Source organism: Myotis brandtii, unplaced genomic scaffold, assembly GCF_000412655.1.
Source record: "Myotis brandtii unplaced genomic scaffold, ASM41265v1 scaffold276, whole genome shotgun sequence".
In the NCBI taxonomy this organism is placed as follows: Eukaryota; Metazoa; Chordata; class Mammalia; order Chiroptera; family Vespertilionidae; genus Myotis; species Myotis brandtii.
In genome coordinates, this window is record NW_005360509.1 from 1,685,741 (window position 1) to 1,698,663 (window position 12,923).

General features: G+C 33.5%; 1 protein-coding gene across 2 annotated transcripts in view; it reads left to right on the forward strand.

Annotated features, from left to right (window-relative positions):
• The first annotated feature begins 1,592 nt into the window (after positions 1-1,592).
• The window catches only part of DLGAP1 (discs, large (Drosophila) homolog-associated protein 1), a 517,051-nt gene continuing 505,720 nt past the window's right edge, over positions 1,593-12,923 (forward strand). For both annotated transcript variants that reach the window (XM_014541672.1, XM_005868737.2), the window contains exon 1: positions 1,593-1,748. The gene's annotated coding sequence lies outside the window, so the exon portion shown is untranslated. The remainder of the gene's footprint in view (positions 1,749-12,923) is intronic.

Consider the following 12,923-nt stretch of genomic DNA (forward strand, 5'->3'; position numbering starts at 1 on the left):
TTCTTAATCTTAATCTTCAAGAGAGATTTAGGGGGGGGGTTTGATACAAAGACATTTGAGATCTGCATTTCATAGTAATAAAATATTAAAAGTTAAACTTTTATATAAAATGTGTATTGCCACTTTATTTAATAAAGAAAATGTTTATAAACTATTAAACCTTGAACTCTTTATGTTATATTATAAAATAAATAGGACACAATATTGTGTTATGTCTCTAGAAAAAAAATAACTAACCATAAAAAATAGTGTAGAAGAAAATATTCCATATTATTAGCAACAACTATGATGATATGGTGGAATTATAATTTCATACATTTATTTATTTTATACTATTTGCAGGTTTTTAATAAAGATAGTAAATTTATAATGAAAAAGTAATTTTTATCAGCTTGATTTTATAATCTTAATCTGTAAATTTGATTATAAGCAATTTGAAAAGTTGCCTTTTTTGTTAGTTATATTTTGATGGTGGTAAATGTCACTATAAGTACTTTAATATAGAGAGGCAAATAGAGAAATTTCTTTGAATGTTGTTTAAATTTGTTTCATGTGCTGAATTTTACTGGCTAATTTCCATCTCAGTCGCTCTATCTCCTAAAATTTAGTGTCAGTAAATGTAAGTCAAGCTTATAAAAGAAATAGTATGTATATCAACTCATATTTAAAAGTTAGATTTTTTGTGTTTGCTGTTTCTCTGTGAACAGTATCAAAATATGACAGATCACCCCTTCAGTACGAAAGTGTTGAGAAGTAGAAAGGACTTTGAAAAGCAAATGGTCATAGTTTAAGTCCCAACTCTACTCTTTTCTTGTTATCTGACTTTGGCAAATTACTAATTCCCTGAATCTCAGTTTTTTAATTTGTAAAACAGAAATAATATCCCATTTAAGGACTAAGTGAGATAATTTTTATAAAGCATCAACCCAGGGCTTTATATTGTATGCTCAATAAATGGCCATGCTCTCTGCCTTCTTTCCTAAGTTTTAACCAAGAACAGAAAAAAATATAGGGGAAGGAATAAAATATGGGGAAGCACTATTTATTAAGCACTGCTAAAAGTACTTAACTCGTATTAATTTAATTATTCTTTCCACAGTTCTCTGCAGAGGGCCTACACAGCTTGTCCAACGAACAAGCTCTGCTCTTTGGCTGAGCGGTAACATTAAGCTTGGTGATCTGACCAAGAGCCCATGCTCTTGATGACTTGACTAGCCTTCCTCTAAATTATGAGTTAAAGGATAAGAGCAAGGCTGCTATTCTTGTAGTTTAACATGTATAAATAATAGTGAAAAGTTAATGAGGAAGCCCGGCCAACATGGCTCAGTGGTTGAGCATCGACCTGTGAACCAGGAGGTCATGGTTCGATTTCCTGTTAGGGCACATGCCTGGGTTGTGGGTTCAGTCCCTGGTGTGGGGTGTGAAGGAGGCAGCTGATCAATGATTCTCTCTCATCACTGATGTTTCTAACGCTTTCTCCCTCTCCCTTCCTCTCTGACATCAATAAAAAGTATATGTATATTTTTAAAATGTAATGAGGAAGCTCTGCTAACAGTTGCATTCCTGTTTTGGCCCCTCTGTATTTCAGCACATGGTGAGCAGTGCTCTGGGGAGCCTTCTATGATTACAACTTGCACCTTTTCCTGGGACACTCTTAAAAGGATCAGCAGACATCCAATTTACTCAGATATAATCCCAGATTAATGGAGTTTTTGCAGAGCTGATTACACTTGATTTACCAAGACTGGGTAAGTGTTTAAAAATACATTTACTGTTTTGCAGGTGATATTTGATGTCATGCTGTTTGAAATATTTCTGTCTTGTTATAAATTGGAAAGTTATATTAACTAAGTAGACACATGGTTGGAGGGAAAATTGGTTGCCAGAAAAAGGTACATTGATTAATATGTTTATCATGGGCTAAGCACACACTGATGTATTTAAAGATATTTTTATTACTTATGTGAAGTATAGGGAGTTTACATTTAGTGCAAGGGGAATTTAATGACAAACATTCTCCTTTTAAACTATAACTGCAAACTGTTTTTATGAAACCTGTAATTGCTACAGTCTATGTTGTTTCTGCAGCTATAAAATCAATAACTGTAAAACGGAAAGGCTATTTCCTTTAAATTGGTTATGATGATGTTTATGCAAATCTTTCCCTGTGAGCTTTCCTCACCTGTCTTCCTAGTGCATATAGTCTTACTTCTGCATATCTTTTCCTCAATGTCAAACTTCTCTGTTCCAATGTACTAAATTGCCAGTCACTCTAGTCAAGGTTAATTAACAGAACAGAGACTTGGGACTGGGGAAAGAGTAACGTTGAATCAGATGGAAGTATGGGAGTAGTTACTGCAGAGAAAACATGTGGGCGGTGAAGAGGATGAGCCAAGGTGACTCTTCCTCAAGCGTACAAATTATTCTGCATCTCAGATACTCAAGATTTGAGATGAGTCAGTGCCTCTTAGACATAAATAGGAAGATATTTGTGGATGAGACCTCTCAAAATATACATTTGCCTATTTTCAAGTATTTTATACACAATGTAGGGAAAGGATATCCCAAACGTTTCTAGTGTGCAAAGCCTGGTAAATGGAAACAGGAAAGTTGAAGGTCGGTGAATGCCCCTGGTTACTGCACGATGGCCGAGAACATTGGCTTTAAAAACAGATCGGTTTCTCTAGTTTGAACACTTACTCCCACAGTTTGACCATGAATCTGGGGTAGTTGTAAAAATTAAATGAGCCAATTTACAAAGAGTGCTTATGCTTAGTATTGGACCTGGCACACAATAAATATTCAACAAATGGGTGTTAATATGTTAAATGATTGTACAGACATTTCTAAGGATATTTGTAACTTTGCCAGTCTTTGATTTTAATAAAGTTTTCTCTGTAAGAGCTTTAATTTTTCATCTATAAACTCTCTTACTATGTTGAATTTTCCTTATTCTCACCTAGCCAATTACAGTTGGGAAGATATTACTATATTTTTCAAGATTTTTTTTCAAATCTGGCATGTATTAATTTCTGAAGGGCATTGATATTTTAAATTTTACTAGTATGATATCAAACCTATCGCTTTGCAGCATCTTAATATTGGGTAAATTATCTGACTTTTTAAAAATATTTTTATATTTGAAGTGAGAAAAATAGAATAGCTATTCTAGGACAATTTTTGTAAAGATCAAATAATATGAGATACAGTGCGTGACACAGAAGTATCCAATACATGTGAACTATTACTAATATTACTAATGTTATTGTTATAAATATTTTTCTTAAACATATTCTTATCTACCTCTGTCTGATTGCTGATGCTGTCAGTCTTTAATTTGTATAACTTGAAGCAAGATGTTCTATAGAATTTTTAAAAATAGAATATTAATATGTACAAAATCTCAGGTCACTTTAACTTTTGAAGACATGACTCATAATTTTATACACTCAAAGTACAATGTATTTAATTTAAACACAGATATCATTTTATGACTTTACTAAATTACCTTCAAGGACAACTGCTTTTAAAACTCCCTAAATTAGATTCTTTCTAGAGGACATTATATAGCTGTAATTTTAAATTGCTTCACATTTTGATGATTCTTAGTATCAAAGTTTGGCTGTTCCACCCTTAATTTTTCACCTTTTAAAATGTTCAACCCACCTATTGAGTATATAAAGTTATAAAATAAATACTAGGTAATCAGGATACCATCTGTCTCTACTAACTACTTTATCTTATCTTTCTGAATTTGTACTCCATCTTATATCTAACATCCTGAATGCTTAGAATTTGGTTTCATTATTCAACCTTAATGCCAAACTCTGATTCAGATTATATTCACCTGTGAATTTTAGGAAACTGATCATTTTGGCCGCATCTCTGATATGAAGATCTAATATTGACCATGCGAAGCCATGCACCAGGGTTGATGATAATGTTTTCTATGAATTATTGTAAACAATAAAATATAAACTTATTTTTAGATTTTTGATTTTTTCATTATTTGATTTATTTAAATAAGTCAAATGTATGAACAAGCAAGAATAGGAGTACATCAAATATTTCAATACAAACCTAAAGATTTATGGCATATGTAGAATTAGCCAAAAAAGTAAACTTTCAATAGAGCCAATTAACTTTTATGTAACATGGGCCTAAGTCATATTTTGTACAAGAATAACACTTTACTTATGTATTTATTTTTTTGTTTTGGACTGACTGATAACCCTCTTTATTAATCATAATTGATAATAAAGCCACACACACACACACACACACACACACACCTCTCAAGTGTTCATATAAAATTCAACCATTGACCCAGCCCCTTACATGAGCAAAGAGAAAATTAGATGTCATAGGATCATTTTGTTACTAGTATAACGAACAGAATCCCTATCTTGCTAGCTTAGATAAAGGGGACTTTTTAGGGTGGCACATGAGGAATATTTTGTTGGAGTTCCACCTGGCCTGGGGGTAGCCATTACTCCCTTTAGCTGATAGTATCTGTAGGCCTCATGGCCTCTCCTTTTTTGTTCTTTCTGTGAATCTACATCATCACTATCTTTCTATCTTCAAACCTGCCCCAGAGCAGTGACCCCCAAATAGAGTTTACAAACTTTCCGTATCAGCTATCCAGAGCCAGGTGATCCATCTCTGTGGACCAGATTCTGTTTCTTGTGAGGATCTGATTGGTCCACTTCAGTCGGTTATTTATTCACAGCCCAATAAGCACTAGTTAGAAGAGTATGATTTCATGGGGCATGTATAAGCTCCCCTTGTGCCAGTGAGCAGCAAAAAACCCTAAGAATGAGCTGTGGGGACAGGAAGGCACCTTTGGCACCTGAATTGTAATAGACGTATCACAATGTAATAATAGTGATTATAGGCAGATATGGATTATTTGGGTGCTTCTTATATGATACATTGAAAGCTAATATTTTGATATATCAATTTGTGCCCTAAATGGCAATGAAAACCAAACAATAGTCTTATATTTCTAAATTATAAAAAAGTCATAAATGATTCACAGCATATATTGAATATGCACACTTTGAATACCCGAATGTTAAAAATTGCTGATAGAAATTTAAATGTTAAAGTCCAGTGGAGTTGACACTTTTTCTAATGCCATAGCATTTCAATTCTGTAAGATTGCTGATTAGTTCCTTTAAAGTACATTTTTTCCCACCAAATTTTAGAGTAGTTGGTTCTTGAAGTCTTAAAAACAGGGTATGGGGAATTTACCTTTCTCTTCTTGCTTTCTCAGTTTTAGTATGTAAGCTTTGATGTCCAGATCTGGAGTTAGCCACATTGTTCAAAAAAAGAACCTGATTTCCTTTAGACAGTGCCTATGTTTCCTTCCTTTTCAGAACTCTATAAGACTGTAGGACTTCCCATTTCGGTCCCAATAATCGGAATTTTCAAATGACATAACACACGAATCCAAGTCCAATAAAACAAGTAGTATAATAATGATGCATCTTGGATTTTTTGCTATTCAATGATGTGCGCAACAATTTTTATTACTCTTATAGTGCAAAGCATTAAGCTAATTACTGGGGATCCATTGCTGATCTTGTTCTTTCTCTTATGCAGTGGATAGGTTTGTGGGAGGTAGTTTGGGGTAGAAACAGTACTTTCATTACGCTTTTGTCATTTAGTTCAATATTGCTCATTCTTTAGGATGGCTTTACTAGTAAAGCCAACCACATATGAATTGCTGCTTCTACTCTGGACATTCTCATCCATAACAAACTTGTCCCTACTAGGGTAACTTTATCGCTCAGTCAGATATTTTTTTATTTTGAGAAATTAACTGTTCACTGTTTTTGTTTTTTTAAAGATATTTTTATTAATTTCAGGGAGAGGGAGAGATAGAAACATCAATGATGAGAATCATCGCTCAGCTGCCTCCTGTACGCCACCTACTGGGGATCAAGCCTGCAACCCTGGGCATGTACCCTGATCAGGAATCAAATTGTGACCTCCTGGTTCATAGGTTGATGCTCAACCATTGAGTCATGCTGGCTGGTCTCTGTTCACTGTTTTGTTGTATGATCCTGTAGCCATTTGGGCTATAATGCATAAAAGGAGAGATTCCTTTTTTTCCTTGAAGTATAATTGACATATAACATTAGATTAGTTTCAGGTGTACAACATATTCAATATTTATATATATTGTGAAATGATCACAATAAGTCTGGTTAACATTTGTCACCATATATAGTTACACATTTTTGTGTGTGATGAGAACTTTTAAGATACTCTCTTACCAAAGTTCAAATATACAATACAGCGTCATTAACTAAAATTACCATGCTGCACATTACATTCCTGCACTTACGTATGACTGAAGTTTCTACCTTTTGACCCCCTTCATTCATTTTACTCACCCCTCATCCCTCTCCTCTGGCAACCACCAACCTGTTCAAGAGAGAGATTCTTAAACCAACTTGTTTTGAATATTATTAGTGTCTCAATAATCTATTGTATTTTTTTTAATTAAATCTTTATTGTTCAGATTATTACATTGCTTCCTCTTTTTTCCCACCATAACTCCCCTCCACCCAGTTCCCACCCCACCCTCTGCCCTCACTCCCCACCCACTATCCTAATCCATAGGTGCACGATTATTGTCCAGTCTCTTCCCTCACTCCCCACACCCCTTTCCCCCCACCAAGAATAGTCAGTCCATTCCCTTTCTATGTCCCTGATTCTATTACAGTCAAGCTTCTAGACCTCAATTTGCAAAGGTTTGAACAAAAGCAATAATCTATTGTATTATTGTATTGTATTAACTACTATGTAAATTTGTGTTCAATTTTTCATAGTTCAAAGTCAGTGTAAACACTACTGAGCTTTTACAATTTCTCATGTGTTTCTTCATTGTTCCTTTGATTTTTCTCAAAGACTTGGAGTACCACTAGATGTATTGCAACTGCCATATTTCCTATAATTTAGATAAAGTCAAAACTCAGATTATTGCTTTTGTTCAAACCTTTGCAAATTGAGGTCTAGAAACTTCTAGATCATCAGAGCCAGAGGAGTCATTTGCTACATACAGTAACAGGGAGATGCTTTTACAGAAACAAAATCAGGTTCAGAAACAGGTAATTCACAGGGTTCATATTGCCCAATCAAGACTTGAGTTATTCCATTTCCTTTGATCAACTTATACGAAAATGGCATTGAAGTGCTAACACAAAAATGTCAATTGATACTTAAATTGTCACAGAGACTAAGGTATGAAATGAGCTGACATAGGGGTCTGTGCATTCAGTAATGTATTTGTTTAGAAATGTATTTTGAGTGCCTTTCATATCTTAGGATTTAAAGGAAATGCTTGTTATTGTTTTTTAATCCAAGAATGTTCTCAATTATGAAAATGACTACAAATTCTATATTAATGGCAATGTTACAGATCTTCCCATCTGAAGTGGGTTGTTTTGGTCAATGGGATATTAGCAGAAGTGATTGAGTACAGTCTTGAAAATTTCTTGCCCAGTGGAGCTTGCAGTCTTGATTTTTTTAGTACTTAGTGTGCATGGGAAGAAGCACAGGCCACCTGCTATAGCTGATGAGAGACACATGGCCCCATAACCAGCCAACTGCCATCTAAGACCAGAACCCCAAGCCTACCCTCAAGCTCATCTCAAATGCCTAAGCCAACCTAGCTAAGATAAACTGGACCTGACCTAGATCAACAGAATAGCAATGCAAGCATATTATTGAACTAATTAAATGGTTGTGAGCTAGATAAATGGTTGTTGTATTCAGCCATTGAATTTTTGGGTGGTTTGGTAAACAGCAAGTGTAAACTGATAAAGAACGTGAAAGTAATGTGCTTTTAAAACATATATGGTTAAATATCACCAACCTTCAATTACTAGAATTTGCTGACAGAAGTTTTATACAGTTGGGAAAAGTTGAGGAAGAAGAGTTTAGCTTTAAGTTCAACTTTAATTCAAATGATGTCCTACTTCTACTAGATTACTAGCCTTCCCTACAATGCAGGCCCTTTGAGGTGACAGCCCAGAAACAAATCTGAAATATTCTAATGTTCCTGTCCCTTATATTGTCCCATTGTGCCTCTAGTTTTAAATTCAGATCAAAAGAGGAGTTGAATTGGGTTGACATATTTAAATGAGGCCTAAGAAATGTATTTTTAGAATTTCTTATTTTCACAAAATTAATCTTTACAGTCATATAAATAAGTTTTTCTTTTACTAAGATTATAAATTTAGAATCAAAAGTTTATAAACTTGCAGTTACTCTTTTCTTAGCTCTTCTATTTTACGGTGCACAAAATACCATTCTTCTCCATTTGAAATAATAAACCCCTAATTTTGCTTTTAGATATATGACAAGAATGTGCCAAATTGAGAGTTGTTGTAACTAATTATTAATCATGATGTGTCTAATGAAAATTGTGATAATATATCTTGTTAATAGCATATGAGCTAAAATTACAATTAATATGCTTTTTATCTCTACTGAAGTCACAATATGCCATTTAACTCTTACTCCCCCTTCAGATCATGGTCAAAGAACCCTTCCTCAAATAAGCCTGTTTACAAATTCAATCTATTTCAGTTTGCTATGGGTTTTCAAAAAGCAGTGCTCTTTTCTTCATTGAACTTTTTCTTTAAAAAAATGTTTTTATTGATTTGAGAGAGAGGAAGGAAGAGGGAAAGAGAGATAGAAATACTGATGAGAGAGAAAATTCGATCAGCTGCCTCCTGCACGCCCCTTACTGGGGATCAACCCTGCAATCCAGGCATGTGCCCTGACTGGGAATTGAACCAGTGACCTCTTGATGCATGGGACCATGCTCAACCAACTGAGCCACACTAGATAGGCTATGTGACTTTTTCAATGAATATTTACACTTTTATTCAATGATGTCTGTCTTCATTGAATTGTAAGCTCCTTGAGAGAAAAGATAAAACATCTCTAGACTAACCATTCTATTTTCAGCACGCAATGCAGTGTCTGGTATCTAGTATGCATCAAACAAATATTTGTTGAAAAATAAGTTAATGAAGAGACAGCTTTTTTTGCATGCATGAGGTCTTAGTTTAAATGGTAACAGTAAAAGTGTTGAGGTGAATTTATTCCATTCAGAGACAACTGCTGAGGTCCTAAACAGAAAAAATAAGTAAAAATAGCTAAATAAATCTAGAGATATCCCATGCTCATATAATTGAAAAACTCAGTATTGTTAATACTGTATTATATCCAAAGTGATATATATTTTCAGTGTAATCTGAAAATCTCAAAAGTCCTGGCCAGGTAGCTCAGTTGGTTAGAGTGTTGTCCTGCCAAGATTTGCGGGTTCAATCCTCAGTTAGGGTACATACAAGAATAAATCAATGAATGTATAAATAGGTGGAACAGCAGGTTAATCTCTCTCTCTCTCTCTCTCTCTCTCTCTCTCTCAAATTAATAAATTAAAAATAAAATATCTTAGTAGATTGACTATTTGATTCTATAATGCACATGATATCACAAAAGGGGGAGAATCAAAATAATTTTCAAATAGAAAACAAATTTGAACTTACAGTACTTGATTTAAAGTCTTATGATAAACTCTATTAGTACATTATAGATTACATTAATCAAGACAATGTGGTGTTCAAGTAAAAGTATTTATATAGCTCAATGGGGAAAAAAAAGAAAAAGTCCATGAATATGCTAAATTGAATTTTGCCAAAGTAATTCAATATAAAAATGCTGTTTTAGTAATTAATGATGTTGGAACAATTGAATATCCATGTGGGAGAAAAATGACATGACTCAACCATTAACTCACATCCTACACAAAGACTAATTCAATCTGGTCTATTTACCTATAATCTACAACATGTAGGGAGGGGGGAAACAAAGGAGAGTATTTTTGTCAATTTGGGTAGGCAAAAACCACAAGTCCTAAAATGAAAAAAATTAATAAATTAGATTTTTAAAAATTAAAAGATATTGCTTTCAAAATACACTACTTAGAAAAGTTAAAGACAAGCCACAGACTGCCAGAACGTATTTGTAACACTGATGATAAAAAAATTTGTATCTAGTATAGATAAGAATTCTTAACACTTAATAAAAACCTGATTTTTTTTAAATGTCATCATTCAAAATGTCATCATTGAAGATATAGGAATGGCAAATAGCTCATGACTAGATGTTCAACATCATTAGTAATTAGAGAAATCAAAATCAAAAATAAAATCATTTATGACTTGCTGAGATGGTTAAAATGAAAACAAGACTGACAATAACAAATGCTGGTAAGGATGAAGAGCAACTGGAAATATCATACGTTACTAGTAGAAATGTACAATGGTGGAACTTCATTGGGAAACAGTTTTACAGTTCAAGTAAAGCAAACACTTTCTGTGTGTCCCAACAACCTTAACACTAGAGAAATGAACACACAAGTTTACACAATGACTTGTATTCAAATGTTCTTGGCAGCTTTATTTATAATAACCAAAGACTGGATATATACCCAAGTGTCCATCAACTGGGTGCATAGGTAAAGAATTTGTGGAATATGGATACAATGTGATGCTATCAGCCTTTATAAAGGAACAGATTATTAATTCACACAATATGAATACATCTCAAAATCACTTTACAAAGTGAAAGAAGCCAAACTCAAAACATTCAGTGCTATATGATTCCATCCACATGAACCTCCGGAAAAGGCGAAACTATGATGACAGAAAGCAAAACACTGGTTTTCAGGAGCTGGGAGTCAGGTGAGAATATTGACTACCAATGGGCACAAGGGAACTTCTGGAGTACAAAAAATATTCTATATCCTGATTTAGATGGTGTCTATACAAGGGCATACTTTTTACAAATATTATTAGGTTGTACGTGAGCATTAGTGAATTTTAATGTATGCAGTTTATATTTCAGTGAAGTGCATTTTATATAAATGCTTGATTTTCTACTGAGACGTGAGCACAATCCATTACGTTTACAACCTTGTGTAATTTCTAATTCTAGTACTTGGTCTTTAGATTCATAAAAAAATTACAGAATTTAAAAACTCTTGATTACTTAAAACTCTGTAGAGTGAAAAATATTGGGAAAATATAATTGTTTAAAACAACATTGGAATTCAGTCCAGCCAGCATGGCTCAGTGGTTGAGCGTTGATCTATGAACAAAGAGGTCATGGTTCGATTCCCAGTCAAGGCGCATGCTCAGGTTGTGGGATCAATCCCAAGTGTGGGGTGTGCAGCCAATCAATGATTCTCTCTCATCATTGATGTTTCTATCTCTCTTTCCCTCTCCCTTCCTCTCTGAAATCAATAAAAACATATTTAAAAACAACAACAGTGGTCTTCATAAAGAAAATATTCCTGAAAATTGTTTCAATGTGTACACTGAATCCCCTGCTACCTCCTCATTTTATTACATAATACCCAGAATCAGCTGATGTCTTAAATGATAAAATATGGAATGTTCTTGTATCAGTTTCTAAATTTTCATAATTTGAATGAATTGTTTTAATATTTTTCCCAGATGACTATTGGTCAGCTTTCACTTTTCTTGGAGGGCTTAAAAGCTATCTTTGATGTCCACATGGATACTACCAAGTTTGGAAATTATTAGTGTTTTTAGAGTTTGATTTTAAAGTAAATGTGGCCAGTGGGCTTAGGGACTGCTTTAAGTTGGAAGTTGCTGGAGATAAATCCTCAAATTGTATGAGAAGCAGCTCTGCTATTTTTCACTGTTGTTAAAGGGTCAGTGACAAACTGTCCCCATCCCCAGTCTTGGAGCTGCTGAGTATTTTGTAGTTGTCTCTCCTTGTCAATGATTCAGTGATTTTGACCATGAGCATGAAGGCCATTAACTGGTAAAATGATCACGATGATACATTATAAGACTTGTAATTATGTGATTTTTCTTATAGCTAACACAGATTGATCTTGTGCAAATTATTCCTGCTAACTCATTTTCTATTACTATTAATCACATATAGGGTGTCCAAATAATATAAACACACTTTGAATGATTTTAATGTCAGTGTTTATTAACATACAGTTCATTTTCAAAATTTAAAAGAATCTACAGAAATGAATCTTTTTTTTTTTTTGTCTATGCCTGTTTTCAACTGATGACCATTCTGGTTCAGGCACTGCTGATGACACAAAGCAATGAAATCACAAACATCAAAAGTAATTTCATTCAGTATTTATGCCATAAACTTTATCTTTTATATATCCCCTTAAAAAAGTCTAGTGGATAAATTTTCTTTGTTCAAAGTTTAGTTTGGCTTCACTTATTATTTTAAATCAGTTAAACCTTAAAAAGATGTGAAAATTAAGTGAGTTTTCAGCTGTTCAAGTGTGTATACATTTTGATCTGTGTCCCCCCAAAAATGTATATACACCTTGAATAATTATAAAGGTAGTGTTTGTACTTCAATTGTGTTTTCAAACTTCCATTAGCATTTTAGGGTGAATTTCCTTTGTTCAAAGCTTTTTCTGGCTGAAAAGAAAAAGACATCAATTGAGCTATCAGCTGTTTAAGTGTGTATACATGATTTCGGGGCACCCTGTATATTCATAAATTTGTAATGAATTTAAATTCTGACAATACTGAGGAATCTAAATTTTGCATATTGAAAATGATGTTTTTCTTTTCTCTATCTAAATGCATAGTCCTCAAATTGAGAGATGAGAAAAAGGCATTGATAACATTGCTTTTAAAAATAATTTTCTCTTATGAATGATGACAAAATTAATAACCTTTTTGTTGTATTTAGCGCTATTTATTAAACATATATATGTTTCCATTCTTAAATTCAGGAATTAAAATAGTCATAAAGGCCATTTTATTTATTTTTATTTATTTTTTCTTTATTGATTAAGGTATTACATATGTGTCCTTATCCCCCATTGT